We start from the raw sequence: 15,788 nt of genomic DNA on the forward strand, positions 1-15,788 counted from the left end.
ACTGATTCTAGCCCCCAAGAGTCCCAATCAAATCCATTCTTAGAACTCCATTCAGTGCAATCTCTGCCTCCTTCCCACCCCAGACATTCTCTGGAAGACCAACTAATCAATCAATCTCTGCCCTTTAGGTACCCTCAACCAATCATCTAGTCCTCTAACCCAAGAGTCATTCCTCTGCTCCCAGTTAGTTTAGCCTTGGCCCATGGACTCACCACACCTAATTAACTTACCAGTTCCCTCAGCCGTCCCTAGACAATTAATCTTCCGCCTCTCCTTGTCCAATCAATCCTCCATCCTAGTCACTTCATCCTCTTTCTCTTGCCGCAGGCCTGCTGCATATCTGCAGGCTTCTTTCCAGGTTCTCTGGCTCCCTTTTTCTTCCCTTCCATGGCTAGTCTGGCTGTGGTGGGGGAGTCATCCTGTTTGAGGCACTCTCCTCAGCACAGGCAGAGCCAGTGCTCCCCCTGCAGACTCCCTGCGGCATTCAGAGTTGAGCAGGAAGCAGGCAAGAGGGCTGTCAAAGTAGCCATTTCTCCTCCTCATCCCCACAGCTCGCCAGTTTCTAAAAAAAAAAAAAGTACAATATGCACTGGGAGCTTGATACCCAAATATTTCATCTGGAAAATGTCACCCTGTTGTTGGACTAAGCTCCGACTCATAAACATACAGCAGTGCAGCCACAGCAGGAATTAACAAGACCAAAATCATAAGTGAGCAATGGGTAGAAAGGAAAATCTTTCAAAATGAGCTGTAAACAGGGTCTCTTTCTGTGACTGTTCTGGACACACTCTTAACTGCTAGGCAGAACATAAGAAGCAGGTATTAACACAGCAGCCATTCAGCTGTGCATATCTGGCATACAGCTCTTTGATCTGTTTTTTAGCAAGCAACGGCCAGACATTTTTCGGTGAGTTGCTCTGCAGAGAGATTGAAAAAGCAGCCCCATTAATCCTCTTTATTGCTTTGCTGTTCAAGGTGTCACCAGAAGCTGCTCAGCAGCATTACAGAACCTTGTAATTCACAGCTGTCCATCATTTCTTTTATTTTTAATCAAATCTGGTTCAATTATCTGTGCTAAGATATGATCAGCATATGCCCTTTGTCACTAGTCTTCCCTCTTCCTCCTACTAGATGCTGATCATAATGCTTTTCTCATACTCTTGTTCAAAGCTTAAACCCCCACCTCCCACTTGCCTACCCCCTTGCTAACCTCTCCCACAAGTATGCACACTCCTCCACTACAGTCCTGAGTCACAATCAGTGTCCGCACTATCCTTACAGTATCTGAGTAACAGATTGCTTTGTCTGTGATTAGACAGTGACTGATAACATAACACTCCCAGAGAACAATGCTATCGCCAAGAAAACAATTTTTCTAATTGAGCTTTTAGAGTAGCAGCCGTGATAGTCTGTATTCGCAAAAAGAAAAGGAGTACTTGTGGCACCTTAGAGATGCATCCGATGAAGTGAGCGATAGCTCACGAAAGCTTATGCTCTAATTGAGCTGTAAACATTAATTTCTCTCCAATGGGTAGGATGCCTTACTTTAATGCACCCTTAAAGAGAACTAGCATGGCAGATAGACACACATTGGGGCATAACTGAAACATGACAAATACAAGCTGCAAAATCTGCAAAGACCCTGATTCAGCAAAGTGCTTAAATCCTATTGATTCTGATGGGACTTAAGCATGTGCTGAATAGGGCTGGGGTTATTTACTTACTCAAGTGCTTACTCAAGTAGAATCAGGGTCTTAGCCATCCAGCATCAGATTTAGGATATCCCCTATAATTAGATATTCCTTTTACGTAGTTAGAGGGTCTACCATATTCCCTTCACCTCTCCATATTCCCAAATAGAATCTTCCCACAAACACAAAACAATTATGTATTTCACATTTATTTTATTTCACATCATGTACAGATCTGACAGTAGTGTCCACACAGTGTTTGTTTGCCATGAGCAAATTATTCCACTGAATTTAGCCCCATTTGTGGTTCATGAGCTGTCTCCCTAAAGATTGTTGATTGTTCAAACCAGTGCAGTTCCCACTGAGTTCACTTTGAGCTCTAGCACTCCACACTGTGGAAACATCAAAGCCACTGTGTCCACTGCAATCTGAATTTATTCATGGAAGTCCAGTATTGCAAGGATATATTCTAGACCTGGTCAACAAAAATGTGTTTACCCCAGGGAAAGTGTTGACTTTTGGCAAAAATTTTAATACCAAAATATTTCAGCCAAACAGAATAGTTTGATTTGGCAAAGCAGGAGCTGTTTGGGTGCCTCTAGCTCCTGTTCTCCTCTATAAATCAGGGGCCTTGACTGGACAAGATCCCCATGATACACCACAATCTCCCCTCTTGGAGAAGGTAGGCAGTTCATCATGGGAGTATCTAGCCATGGTGGATTGTGGGAGATGTGGTCCAACCAAGGCTTAATAAATTCATCATTTTTCTATGAGTTGGTGAGCACATTGGCAGCCAACAGCATTGTTACTTAGCCTGGTGCTGGTGACAGGTATCTATTTGATTGCTGGGAAGGAGGCGGAGCACCCAAAAGAGATTCACACCAAACCAACAATGGTCTCCCCCTCCACAGCAGGGAAGGGCCACCAAAACCAAATGTCTGCTACATTTGGGATTCAAAGGAAAAAACATAGGGACAGGAGTGAGGCCAAGGTCACTGCCACACTGTCTGGAGGGTACACAACCATGAATGCCAGCCTCAGGTCAGACTGTCAAGAAACAGGGCAGACATCCCAAGCTGGTTGTATGTCCTATAATTAGATTTCAACACCCTATTAACAAATGTGAACTCCTCAAGCACTATAACAGTCTTACCATGGAGTCACAGATAGTGTCCTTGGGTGTTCCAGTCTATCTTGCCACTCAGGCAAGCTGGACTTAGTGATAGTTGGTTGCTATATACCAAAAATCACAAAAGATTCAAGTTGCTTCCAGTCCCACGAGACCAGTCACTTACCCCAGATCAGTTTGTATCTCAGATCTCACAACAAAAGACAACACTTATAGCCAATCCTATAGTAAACTAAGTATTTACTAATTAGGAAGGTTAAAGCAGGTAAGAGCAGGTAAACATGCACACACAAATTACAATCTGCCATCTTTTGGAACCATAGAATTGTAGCAATCTGTCAGCACTGAATTTTAGGGCTAACCTGGTTGACCCTGGGTATCTCTGCTTTTGTTTCATAGCTCCAGCCCTGTGAGAGTCCAAACAGCAAAACAGATGAAAAATGTTCTTGTGTACTATCTTTATTTCCTTCTTCCAGAATTCAACCTGATGGTACGAACCCTTTTGCACATATTGTCTTCATAATTGTGAAGGCTTTGTATTGTGATTCCCACATTGGTCCATTTAGATTTGATAGTCTTCTGAATGAGCAGAAGACAATCCCTTGTGACAGGCCAACAATTTCAGGGCAAACAATTTTTACAGTTACAAAGCAAAAACTTAAATATTACCATATAGGATGTGATAAAGGTATTATAAATGAGATTAATGTATACAGCAACTTGCAAGCATTTCATAAAGTTTAAACACTCAATGCATTGGCATAAGTTCAATACCCATCTTAATACAAACACACAGGGGAAACCGACTTGTTTCCAGCAATGAATTGGTCAGTACTTGGCTGAGGCCTAAAGCCTTGGCAAGAGCTGGCACTTGGTTTGCCAGCGTCACAGTCACAATCAAAAGGGAACCAGAAGGGGACACCAAGTAGAGCACTCTAGTGCCCACTCCTTTGAGATGATGTCCAGGTTGTCAGTGGACACTTCTGTGAAATATGCCAGACTGACAGTCCTTGAAACTGAAGTCCCATTGGACAACACGTTTCCCCCACACTCCAATAGATAATCCACTTTCCGTGCCTAGTCAGACCTTAGCCTCCCCTGTAAACCTGGCGGTAAGAGGTCAACTAAAGTGGTGATTTTATTCAGTGGCACTTTTCCACTGGGAACTAGACTGAGGCCACCTACTTCTTTTCCATAAGCCACCAGTCTGTCACTACAGCTGTAATGACGGTCAGTCACTACTCACGACTGACTTGGACTGGCGTTGAACAAGCAACTTAAAAAGTCAAAAGCTCTATCTGCCATTACTACTCCTAGGCCACAGGGACTGAATGGCTCAGTTTGTTCCTAAACTTTTTATCATTTCAGATTTGACAAGTGGGAAAATATATTAGGTCCTCAAATAAAATGGTACAGGAACTCATGCCATCAGATTGAACACTGCCCAGGGATATATTAATATGTTTGTCATTGAAATCTCACTCATAAAAATGCTAATGTAAGGTATTAGCATAAATGTGCATCAAACAGAAAAACAGACCCCTACATTTATATTTAATAAAATTGTTACTGCGTGATCATAAAATAAATGCTGGGTGGTATTAAAAAGTGTGTATGAAGTGTAGCATATATATGCATTCTATATTTACAGCATTAATTCTCAGTAAGTACTGCAGATTTTGAATATAATGTTCAAAGGAAAAGGTCATTATGGCTCAGCTGTTATCATTGTTCCCGAGTCAGTAATCTGTGGGTCACACCAAGAAATCGACACCTTATACCCAGTGCAGCCACTGCAGTTCTGTCCTGGGAGCTTGCTACACTACTCCTACAGACCTCTGCAACCGCCACTTAAAGCTGATCCCTCTTGGCAGAAATCCCAAAGAATAGGCAATGTTGCCTTCCCTAATCCTGCACCATTGGCCATAATGAGCCATTTAACACTGTCCTCCATGAGACTGGGAGCAAGCTCATTTTACTTCATCTTATATAATGTAAAGTTTAAAAAAGCCAACAACAACGTTGAGCCAGATCTTCAGCTGCTGTAAAGTGGCATTGCTCTATTGAAGTCAATGGGCCTAGGTTGATCTACACCAGCTGATTATCTGGCCCCTATTTTGCTTTTATATATATATATATATATATATATATATATATATATATATATATATGTTACCCAGAACAAGATATTTTTACTGGATTTGGGAGTTGAGTTGCGCTGAAGCAAAAGCCTTCTACATATTGACATTTACAATGAAGCAAAAGTCTTTCTAAAGTGGTGATAATCCTCTGTGGCTCTGGTCTGCATTATGCTATTTAATATTGTTATTAGAGTCTCTATCAATTCCTTATGGAAAGGCTGGCTAGTAATCACAAAGATGTCAACTCGATTTCATCTGAAACCTTTGCCATGAGGGGGTCATCTTTACAAGACTGAAAACCTAGTTTTTTGACCCCTTTATCTCTCTTCAATCTGTAGAGTTACCCCTCTCCATCCCAATCCCCCGTATGACCCAATGGTCATTAATGTTCCATTTCAAAAGAATTATAAAGGAGTATAATTTTATGTGCTTAAATTGGTCCAATTATTTCTTGAAGCCACAAATGTATAATTTCCTATAAGTGCTTAAAGAAAATCAATATACCAAGTTCATAAATTATTTATGACTCCATCAGTCTTCTTTTTTTTTAATGTAACAAAAGGACTCCTTTCTGGAACTGAATAAGTATTTCAGCTTTCATTCACAAAAATAGAAAGAATGTACATTTGAACAGCAAGCAGCTAGTGGCAACTCAAGTCCAAAGAGAACTGAGGTGTTTCTTCTTTCCAAGTTCAGATATATTTTTCAATCCCAGATGAGAAATGATGGCATCTTAACAGGATCTATACTGTTAAAAAGTTGCATATGGTTCTTGCTATAATTGGTATCGCCACATTTGGTGGGATTTGGGGAGGGTTACTGGTTTTGAAATATCAGTGGACTAAAGACATTTTGATTGTCTCACATAGAGTCTAAACTCATAATTAGAGTTTATGGAGCATTCAGATTCCTGAATGCTAACAAAGAAACATTTACAAATGGTTTTTAAGTAGGTGTTGAAACAAGAATTGCCATAATGCTACTGCACATATTTTGCAATAGTTCCCTTAATGTTATGCTATAACTGTGAAAGACTTATGGAGATGCATCATTTATCACCCATGTTATCCCACTAATTCAGATGCTGGGTGCTCAAAAATCTATTTGCTATTTTTCCCCCAACAACACTACTAGGACGAAGCATTTATAGAGTGCTTTTTGTCTTCAGAGTGCTTTAGATCCATTAGCTAATTAACCCTCACTGCAGCCCTTTGAGGTAAATATTTAATCCCCATTTCAGAGAAGAGGCAACTGAGCCACTAAATGGATAAGTGATTCACCCACAGCCACACACAGAGTGAGGATTAGAAATCGGTGGTTCCTAGTCCCAGTCCCACACTTACACCTCCCTATCTCTTTACATTCTTTTCTGTATAGGCAACTCAGAATCTTACTGACATCTGGTCTACCTAGTGGCAAAGTGAAATAAAAGTTCAGTTCAAGGCAACTGCATCAATATTCCCCCTTTGCGGTACAGGAAGGGCACCCATTTTAGCCTCCTGGCTCCTCAGCCGTCACCTCTCTTGGGAAGAGACCCAGGTCTCTTTTCCTCCTGACAAGGATATTTCCAGCTGCACAGTTCCCTGCCTACACTATGAGCTCCCTGTCAAATCAGACTTACTCAGCAGGCCTGTTTTGCTTTCTCCTCAAAGGATATAAACAGCATAATTGCCCACAGTTAGAAGTTACCACATAGTCCTTTCTAAGCAAGAACATTTAATGAGAAAGCATTATAGAGAAAACATATTGAAACATTAAAAGAACCTACACACACGCTGATAAGCTTACCAGAGATCACCCCAACTCCAACCAGGGCTCTGACAGGTGACCAGTCCTTCAAACCCCACCAAGGAGTTTTTCATAACAGCTGTTAGCTCAGAACAAGGACACCCATGAATCAGAGTCCCTCCTTTACACAGTTTGGGTCTTTGATCTTGGGACCCTGGGATCAAGTAATCAGCAGACAGACAATCACCCTCTCCTCAGAAAGTAGCTTCAATGGGCTGGTTTTTGCATAACCGGAGGCAGGGGGAGGAATTTGCCTTCACCTCCCCCTAACTATTTCCCAGGAAATCCACTTCATGTGCATTGTCCCGAAAGTAATGTCTTGCTTGCCACACTGTTCAATATAGTCCTTTGTATTTAATACAATAGACACCAAAGATACTTAAACTTAATTCAGTAAGATCTCCAAGGATATTGCAAGGACTTGCCATATATATCGGAGTATGTCTTTCTGATATGACTTGAAATAAAAGGTCCTGTCAACTCTATGTTCATAATAAATTATTATATTTAAGTAAGTAGAGACTTGTCCCAATGTTCTTAGGCCAGAATCTCATCTCCTTGTGCTCCACTTATCCATATGCCTACATCCACAGCATCCCCAATATGGCTCCAGGAAACCAGTATGCTTATTATTTGTAAAATCACTTTAGACTAAAAAGTTTTATTTAAAATATATTATTATTCCTTGAAATCTTAGAGATCATTATTCCTTTTTGAAACATATATACATATACAAATGCACAGACCATCATGCACACCACATATGTGGTGCAGTCTCATGTGATGAACTGTATTTATCATGTATATCTGACCGCATCACCAGCACTCTGCCCATTAAGCCATCTCCATCGGGCCCACATATTACATTCCAAATTTATAAGTAGCTTCTAATGGCTGCCACTTTAAAAAAAATAAAATCATCCTGCAATAAAAGTGTTTCCATGTTTCCCCTTCCCATCATATGTTGGTCAGTGGACAATATTCAGACCTAGATCAGTGATCAATAGCTCATGACCCATCAGAGTTATAAAAAAGAGCTTAATACTATTACCACACTATGAATACCCTTTCCTCAATGATACAAGACACTTGTCTCTAGCCCCAGTAGATTGTAAGATACTGGGCTGTAATATCACAACATTGTTCTGTATGGAAAGGAAAGTCTAGGTAATTTTATTATTTTTTTCTCTTCTTTTGAAGTCCACAGAGTTGGGTTCATGGCAATCAAGATATCCCACCACATGGAAAATAGAGTAATAAAAATTGTATCAGTAATTTTTAAAAAGCTCTCATATATGACCAAGATACTTTAAAAATAATAACATGTGACATATGCAGAATATGATGTGGTGGGTGCTGTACATATAATTAGATGGCACATGTTTGGGAAAACCTCTATTACCCAGCTGTGGCTTCAGCACTCATGGGTAAAGCAGCACTTAAGCACATTTGAAAATCTGGCCCCAAAATGCAAGTGAAATTAGGTTTAAACTGCTTTCAGGAAAACATTGACTGAAATTGTATTTGATCGATTCGCTTTCAGTGTGTGCTTTTAATACATAATTTTCATGCTCAAACTGGAAATACTTGCAGATTTTGAGGAATTTTGCACACCAAGAAAGTACAAAGTGAATTTAAAATGTCTAGAGTGAAGGCAGAAAACTTTGCAAGGATTTATACACCAAGCTGGGCCATGTATCAATTGAAATAGGATTGATTCAAATAGAGGAAAGGAAAAAAAAGGCTTTTAGGCAATACTTGAAGGAGAGTGACCTTCTGAGACCCCACTGATTACTTACATGATTTTCTTGCCAAGTAATGAGTGGTTCACGGCTCTGAAGCCCTAGTGGCTACAAATAGTGGTCCCTGTACACTTGTTTCAAGCCCCAGGCTCAGCATCTGCTGAGAAAAAGACTCCCGAAACATGGTATATATAAATATATAGATACTTTTTATGGATCTGTTTTCTTTCCATTATCCAAACCAAAATGTACTGAGATTCCAAATAATAAAAGCTAAAATACTCTCTTTTGTTACCAAATCACAGCTCCACAGATGCGTGTACCGGAATGGAACCTCTTATCTTCCGGACTAAGGTCCTTATTCAAAGAATTTAAGTAAGACTTAGTGTGAAGCCCATGCTTAAAGGTTTTGCTGAATAAAGGATAGATTTAAGCATTTGCTTGATGTTACACACAGGTTTAAATGCTTTGCTGAAATCATGGCCTGAGTGAAGAATATCAAGAGCTGTTTCAACAGGGCTAGATTAAGATTAAATACAGTCTGCATCAACCACAATTTTGAGTAGTCCCAAAATTTCAGATATTCTCTCCAACCTTCACCCAGAATAGACTCAACCTTCCTGCTAGAGGAAATCTCCTTCCTATATCCAAAGATGTACTCCTGTCTTCTCCCCATTCTTGATTCCATAATTTTCCTATTGTTAGAGATAGTTGCTTGCTGGGGTGAGATGGGCTGTCAGCCACCTGCTATTCTGTCTCTCACCCAATCCCCTGCCTAGGGAGTCTTCCCTATCTAAATGCATTGATATCTCAAGGATCCAAAAAGCATGCTTTGAATCCATCGCTGTGTTGTATCAACCAGGCAAGGTACTAACAAGCTTCAACAGGACTTTATTTTCAAAATGGAAACCTCTTTACCAAGCTGCTGCTGCACCCTGTGTAGCTTTCTCCCAGACCTTCAGTTCCTCCCCCTCCTTCTGTTTTCTGTCCTTTCAGACTCCCAAAAGCCAGTGCTTCCAATTCTAATAATTACAAGCAACATCTAAACACCACATTCCCTCCTCTTAAGAAACTCTCTCAATTAAAACAAACATTATTTTTCTAAGCACAGGAACAAATACGAAACAAGACACTATACTGGTGGCAGAAATATTACACTGAAAACACTATAGATACTACATAACATAGTCACTAGTCCAGACAGGTGGTCGTCTGGGTCTGACAGGCCGTCTCTCAAGCCCCGGTTCCAGTGCAATGTCTTGTTGTGTTGGTACTACGGTGAAGTCATCCAATGCAGACTGGGTGTTGGCATAATCTCCTCTTGGTGCATAGGCAGGTGCAAGATAAGAAGCATTCCATACCAGCCCATCAGAAAGTCGATAGGTGTAAGGTCCCTTCTTCTCTATGATTTTAAGAGGAGCTGTGAATTTATGGTCTCCTTTGCATAAAATTCCAGGTTTTCGTATTCTAATGAAGGAACCACACTGAAACTTTGGTTCCTTAGCACCCTGCCGCATGTCTGTGAAAGCCTTATACTTTGCTTGGCTCTGTTCAACTGTTTTTCTCACATCATCCTCAGTTGGGGCATCAGGTCATGCCTTTAACAATCCAGTAATGTTCAGTTTAGTATTCATCTGTTTTCCACGCAGTAACTCTGTGGCTGATCTTTGCATTGTGGCATGTCGTGTAGCCTGGTATGCTTGCAAGAAATCAGTAGTGAAGGGTATCCACAATCGCCCTTCCAGTTTAGCCATTTGCAAACTCTTTCAAACTTCGTTAAACCATTTGATTTCCCCATTGGCTTGAGGGTAGTATAGGGATGACCTTCTGTGTAAAATCTTCCTCTGTGCTAGAAATGTTTAAAACTCCAGAGAAGTAAATTGGACTATCATTATCTGAAACCAGTTCTTTGGGGTTACCTTCTCTGCTAAAAACTGAAGAAAGGAACTTAATTACTGTAGCAGAAGAGATTTGCGATGTAAATGCTACCAGGCCATTTACTGAAATAGTTTATTAAAGTGATGGCATAATGGCAGTCAATTGGAGCAGTATCAAAGGATCTTACAATGTCAATCCCCACTTTTTCCCCAGGCAGATTCAGGAAGAGGAACAGGCTGTAATGGAGGGGTACATGTCACTGCTGTCTTATCATGCATTTGGCAAGTGACATAGGATTTTATGAGTGCTTCAGTTTGAGAATCCATCCCTGGCCACCAATATAGATCCCATAGTCATTGTTTGGTTTGGACAATTCCTTGAGGAGTATCGTGTGCCCCAGGTAATTCTTCCGGCACAAGGAGCCAGTGTGTACCTCGTAGCACACATCCATCAAACAAAGAAAGTTCATCCTGAACTCTACAAAAAGGCATCAAAACTGGGTCAAGGTTTTTAGGGTGACTGGGCCATCTCTTTGTCAGAAATTCCCATAGTTTTTCTTGAATTGGACACGCTGAACAAGCAGCTTGAAATGGTTCTCTTGTAACTGCAGTGAGAGTGCTTGTTATAAGCGCAACTACTACATCCTCATACTCTGGTGGACCATCTAGTGAAGGCAAAGGCAGGCGAGAAAGGCAATCAGCGACCACATTTTGGTTTCCAGGTTTATATTCCAGTTCATAATTGAAAGAGAGTAGCCTTGCAGACCATCGAGCAATACGGTATCCTGCTCTTCCCAGTCCTTTCATGGTGAGCAACGTCATCAAAGGGCTGTCATCTGTGCACAACTTGAATGGCAGCCCCACAAGTAAGTTCTCCATTTTTCAGTAGCCCAGACACAAGCAAATGCTTCTTTTTCAACTGTAGAATATTTTCTCTCAGCATTACTTAGTGTCCTTGAAGCAAATGCAACAGTCCTATGTGAAGTCCTCATGCAGTTCTGAGAGGACAGCCCCAAGTCCATAATCAGAAGCATCAGTAGTTACAATTGTGGGCAATGCAGGACTGAATAGTGCAAGTACTCAACTATGTACAATCAAGTCTTTCACTGTTTCGAAACTAGCTTGTGCATCTGTTGTCCACACTAAGGTTGAACTTCTCCGTAGTAATTCCCAACGGTTCAATGACAGAAGCATAATTGGGAATGAACTTTGCATACCAGGAAGTAAGACCCAAGAAGGAACGTAAGGTTTGCAAATCTGTTGGAGGAGGAGCATTTGAAATTGCCAGGATATGAGCCGGATCAGGTTTTAGTCCAGCCTATGAAATCGTATGCATCAGAAAGGAGAGTTCAGTTTGTCTAAATTTGCATTTGGACCTATTGAATTGGAGGCCTGCTGTGCTGATGCAGTTTAGTACAGACTGCAGGTTATTGTGATGCTCCTCAGAAGTATTTCCAAACACGATAATATTATCCAGACAGCACTGAACTCCATGTTGATTCTTCAAAATCAATGACATCATTTTTTGAAAGGCACTTAGGGCAGATGCGAGACCATATGGAACATGTTTAAAATGAAACAGTCCCTCACATGTAATAAATGCTGTGAGGTCTCTGCTATCTTCATGCAACATAACCTGGTAGTATGCGCTCTGCAAATCAAGAGTAGAAAACATCTTTGCTCCATGGAGTTCTGCAAATACTTCTTCTATGTGAGGAAGAGGATGGCTGTCAATCACAATAGCTTTATTTGGCTCCCTTAAGTCCACACAAAGGCGACTGCCTCCACCCTTCTTCTGCATCACTACTATAGGTGAAACCCATTCCAAGGAGTCGAGCTCTTCAATAATGTTCTCTTGAACAAGTTTTCTAAGTTCCTCTGGAATAGCTTCCCTGTCTGAAAATGGTAAGCGCCTTGTTAATGGTAAGCACATTATTCCGCATTTTAACTTTATGCAGAAACCCATAAGCACAGCCGAGTTTCTCCTCCACCTGGTGTAGGGTCCCAGCTGAAACTGGTGTGTGTACCACAAGAGTGCTTTGCTGAGGAAGATCAATTTGTCCATTAACTACCCTGAGCTTTAAAGCAGCCAATAAATCTCTGCCAAGAATAGGAGTGCCTTTGTGGACAATGTAGAACTCTGCAGTTACACAGCAATCACCAAAAGTAACTATTGCTGGCAGGTAGCCACGTACTGGAATATGTTTTTTCAAATAGCACACCAAGTGAAGCGTGGGTTCAGTAAGAGGCACCTCTTTAAAGTAATGCAGATAGATGGAATCAGGTAGTATAGATACTGCTGAGTCAGTGTCCAACATTAGCTGAATAAAGTGTGGTTTGCCTGAGGGTATGGCGGAAACATTTACAGTGCACTTTATCTGTTCTGGAATATGTGCAGTAGTGATTTTGTCCACAGTCAGCACAGTAACACCTGGTATTGTAACTGCATGCATCTCTTGATTGAACTGGCTACTGCAACATACTTTAGCAGAATGTCCAATCTTTTTGCAAAATGATTGCACTGAGCTACTTTTTCCGGACATCCTGTGTAGCTTGCAAGGTGTTGTGGGGATGCACAGCGAAAACATGCTTTTACTGTGTTTTGAATTTGCTGATTCGGTGTTTTTTCATTAGTTTTCCTCTTGCAATTGTGTGTCTGCAGTGGTAGTGAACTTTTCTGCAAAGGAGTCACAGCCTGGACTGTGCCTCCTGTATCCATGCTCATTATTTTGGCTTCAGTTGTAGCTAACTCAATCTGAGTAGCAATGGTTATTGCTTTTTGTAGTGTATGTTGTGGTTCTAGAAGTAAGCGTTCTCTTACACGAAGCATGGTTGTTTTCTCAATAGCTGGTGTCTAATCATCTCATCTGCCATATTCCCCAAGTTGCTAATTACAATCAGACTCCCCAGGGAAACAAAATAGTACATTATAGTTTCCCCTGGTTTCTGCTCACACTGGCGAAATCTGTAGCAATTAGCTACTACTTTCACTTTTGGCACACGAAAATTCTTGAATGCAGTGAGTGCAGTCCCATATTTATCATCTGCAAGGGGAAAAGTGTAAAATATTTTTACTGCCCTTCTGCTCCAAGGCAGTGGATTAGCAGAGCACGCTTTCTTACTTCAGAAATCTCTGTAGCACTGATTGCAAGCAGATAAGTCTCAAACATATGGATCCAGGTAGTAAAAGCAATTGGAGGCTCACTTGGGCTTTGCAGAAAGGGTGCAGGTGGGTTCAGAGGCAGAAGACCCATCCTCATCACCAAAATGTTGTATCAACCAGGCAAGGTACTAACAAGCTTCAACAGGACTTTATTTTCCAAGTGGAAACCTCTTTACCAAGCTGCTGCTGCATCCTCTGTAGCTTTCTCCCAGCCTCTCAACTCCTCCCCCGTCCTTCCTGTTTCCTGTCCTTTCAGACTCCCAACAGCCAGTGCTCCCAATTCTAATAATTACAAGCAACATCTAAACACCACACACTAACTAATGGCAAGACAGCTAGATAGGAAGCCATGTATTAACAGATGCTTTGTAAATAACCCCGGAGGTGGGTAGAGTTCCAGAATGTGTGTAAAAAGAAAAAAAAATAGAAATTTTGCTGAAAACTAGTTTTACAAACCAGCACTGAAAATACTTTAAAATTTTGTGTACACAAGTTGTTCTAGCTGCAAAATCACTATACATCTGAAATACATAATGTACAAGGTAAGGATTAACATGATCCTTACCTTGGAGGAAAAAGACATATTTAGGCAGACTTTTCTAGCAACTGTCATTCCTATGCCAGTTCCGAATGGATCATTTGCATTAATTACTTGGTTGCTGTAATCCAGCTGCTGATTCTCTTCTTGTTCCCATCTCTTCACTTGCCATCAGGCAAAACTCTACAGTTGCACCTTGAGTTCTGTAGATTTTCTCTTAATTCTCTGGCGCTGAGAATGTCCTGTCCATATTACCAATGAGTTCTCTATTTAAAAAAAATGAGTTTGGGAAATGAAATTAAAGAGACAAATTGAAACAGAAGGGGATTGATCTGTACGCCTACAGGTTCCCATTCCACTGCAGATTAATAATATCCAGATACCACACAGACATGGGCAAAGGAAAATAAAACCCAAACCACAACAAATCAAGCAATATCCAGCCTGTTTGCTTAGTTCTTCAGCATGGTTACTTCAAGTTATTTCTTTTACTCTTGAAAATTATTTGAAGGGTCAAGGTGACTTGAACATTTTTACAATTTATCAACAGTTGGACAATCTCCCAATTCAATTGAAGAGCCAGGACCCACAAACTTGCTTTTTATAGCATTTTTTCCTTTCCATATTTTAGCAAAACTCCATCTTTAAAATTAGAGTTTTAGCAGCAAACAACAAGAGTGAATATTTTCATGGACAAAATCCAAGTTCTGTTCACTGTGATTCAGAGGATTATATTATTTTGTTATGCATGAGAGTTTGGGTTTCCACCAGGTACTCTTAAAAGTGTTTCTGAATCCTAAATAGAGCTGGTTGGTTTCACTGGAAAATGTCGATTTGTTGAACCCAAAATGTTGAGGTTTGACTTTTTTTGTCAAATCACAGGCAAGGTTCCCATGGAACTCTGCCTGCCAGTAAACCTGCCTGGTTCCCTGCCAGCTCACCTGATGAGTTTCTGAAGAACTGGAATTCCAGGGATCACAGCTCTGGGATGGACTTGTCATATGGACTGGCTCAGAGTTAGTGACTGAGTTCCCAGGGTCCCTGATGCAGTGCTCAGAGACTGGAAGCCGCAACTTAAGATGAGGCTCTCCAGGCTCCCTGCCCCTGAGCTGGAAGCTTGCAAGACTCCTAAACCAGCTGGCTCCCCAAGTTGCATGGGTGACGTAGCCCAGAAGCCAACTAGCATGGAAGTTTGGAAGATTAGGGGGTCCCTGGCCTTGGGGGAGTCCATACGGTAGAGCTACCACAGATCCCAGAATCCCCAGCAGCTGCTGAGTGAAACTGCCATGCCAAGGAGCATATTTCATTTTAGGAACACAAGATGTAAGTTCTGGAAATTTCAAAGTGTCAAAATATTCAGTGGTCTGGAATTTCCAGATTTCACCCAGCTTTGTCCTAAAATTACTTAAAGCTTTAGGATAAAAGGATTATTCATCCAAAATGTATCCCCAAAGTATATTATTTGCTAGTCACTTTTAATCATTTTCTTGATTTGGGGTATTTCATTTATCCAGTGAGGGTGCCTGAACAATACCATTCTGCTTAGGTGAGCAATCACATGACTCATTTAGGGCTAGACTGCTAATGCTTATTCACAATGGACAGGACTCATGCCTTTTACTTCTATGGGACTAGTGTGAGAAAACTGCTCACCATTTGTAAGTGTGCATAGTCTAACAACAAATAATGGAAGTAAATACTTTGCAGACAATCCACAGG

The sequence above is a fragment of the Dermochelys coriacea genome, chromosome 1 (assembly GCF_009764565.3).
Source record: "Dermochelys coriacea isolate rDerCor1 chromosome 1, rDerCor1.pri.v4, whole genome shotgun sequence".
Lineage (NCBI taxonomy): Eukaryota > Metazoa > Chordata > Testudines > Dermochelyidae > Dermochelys > Dermochelys coriacea.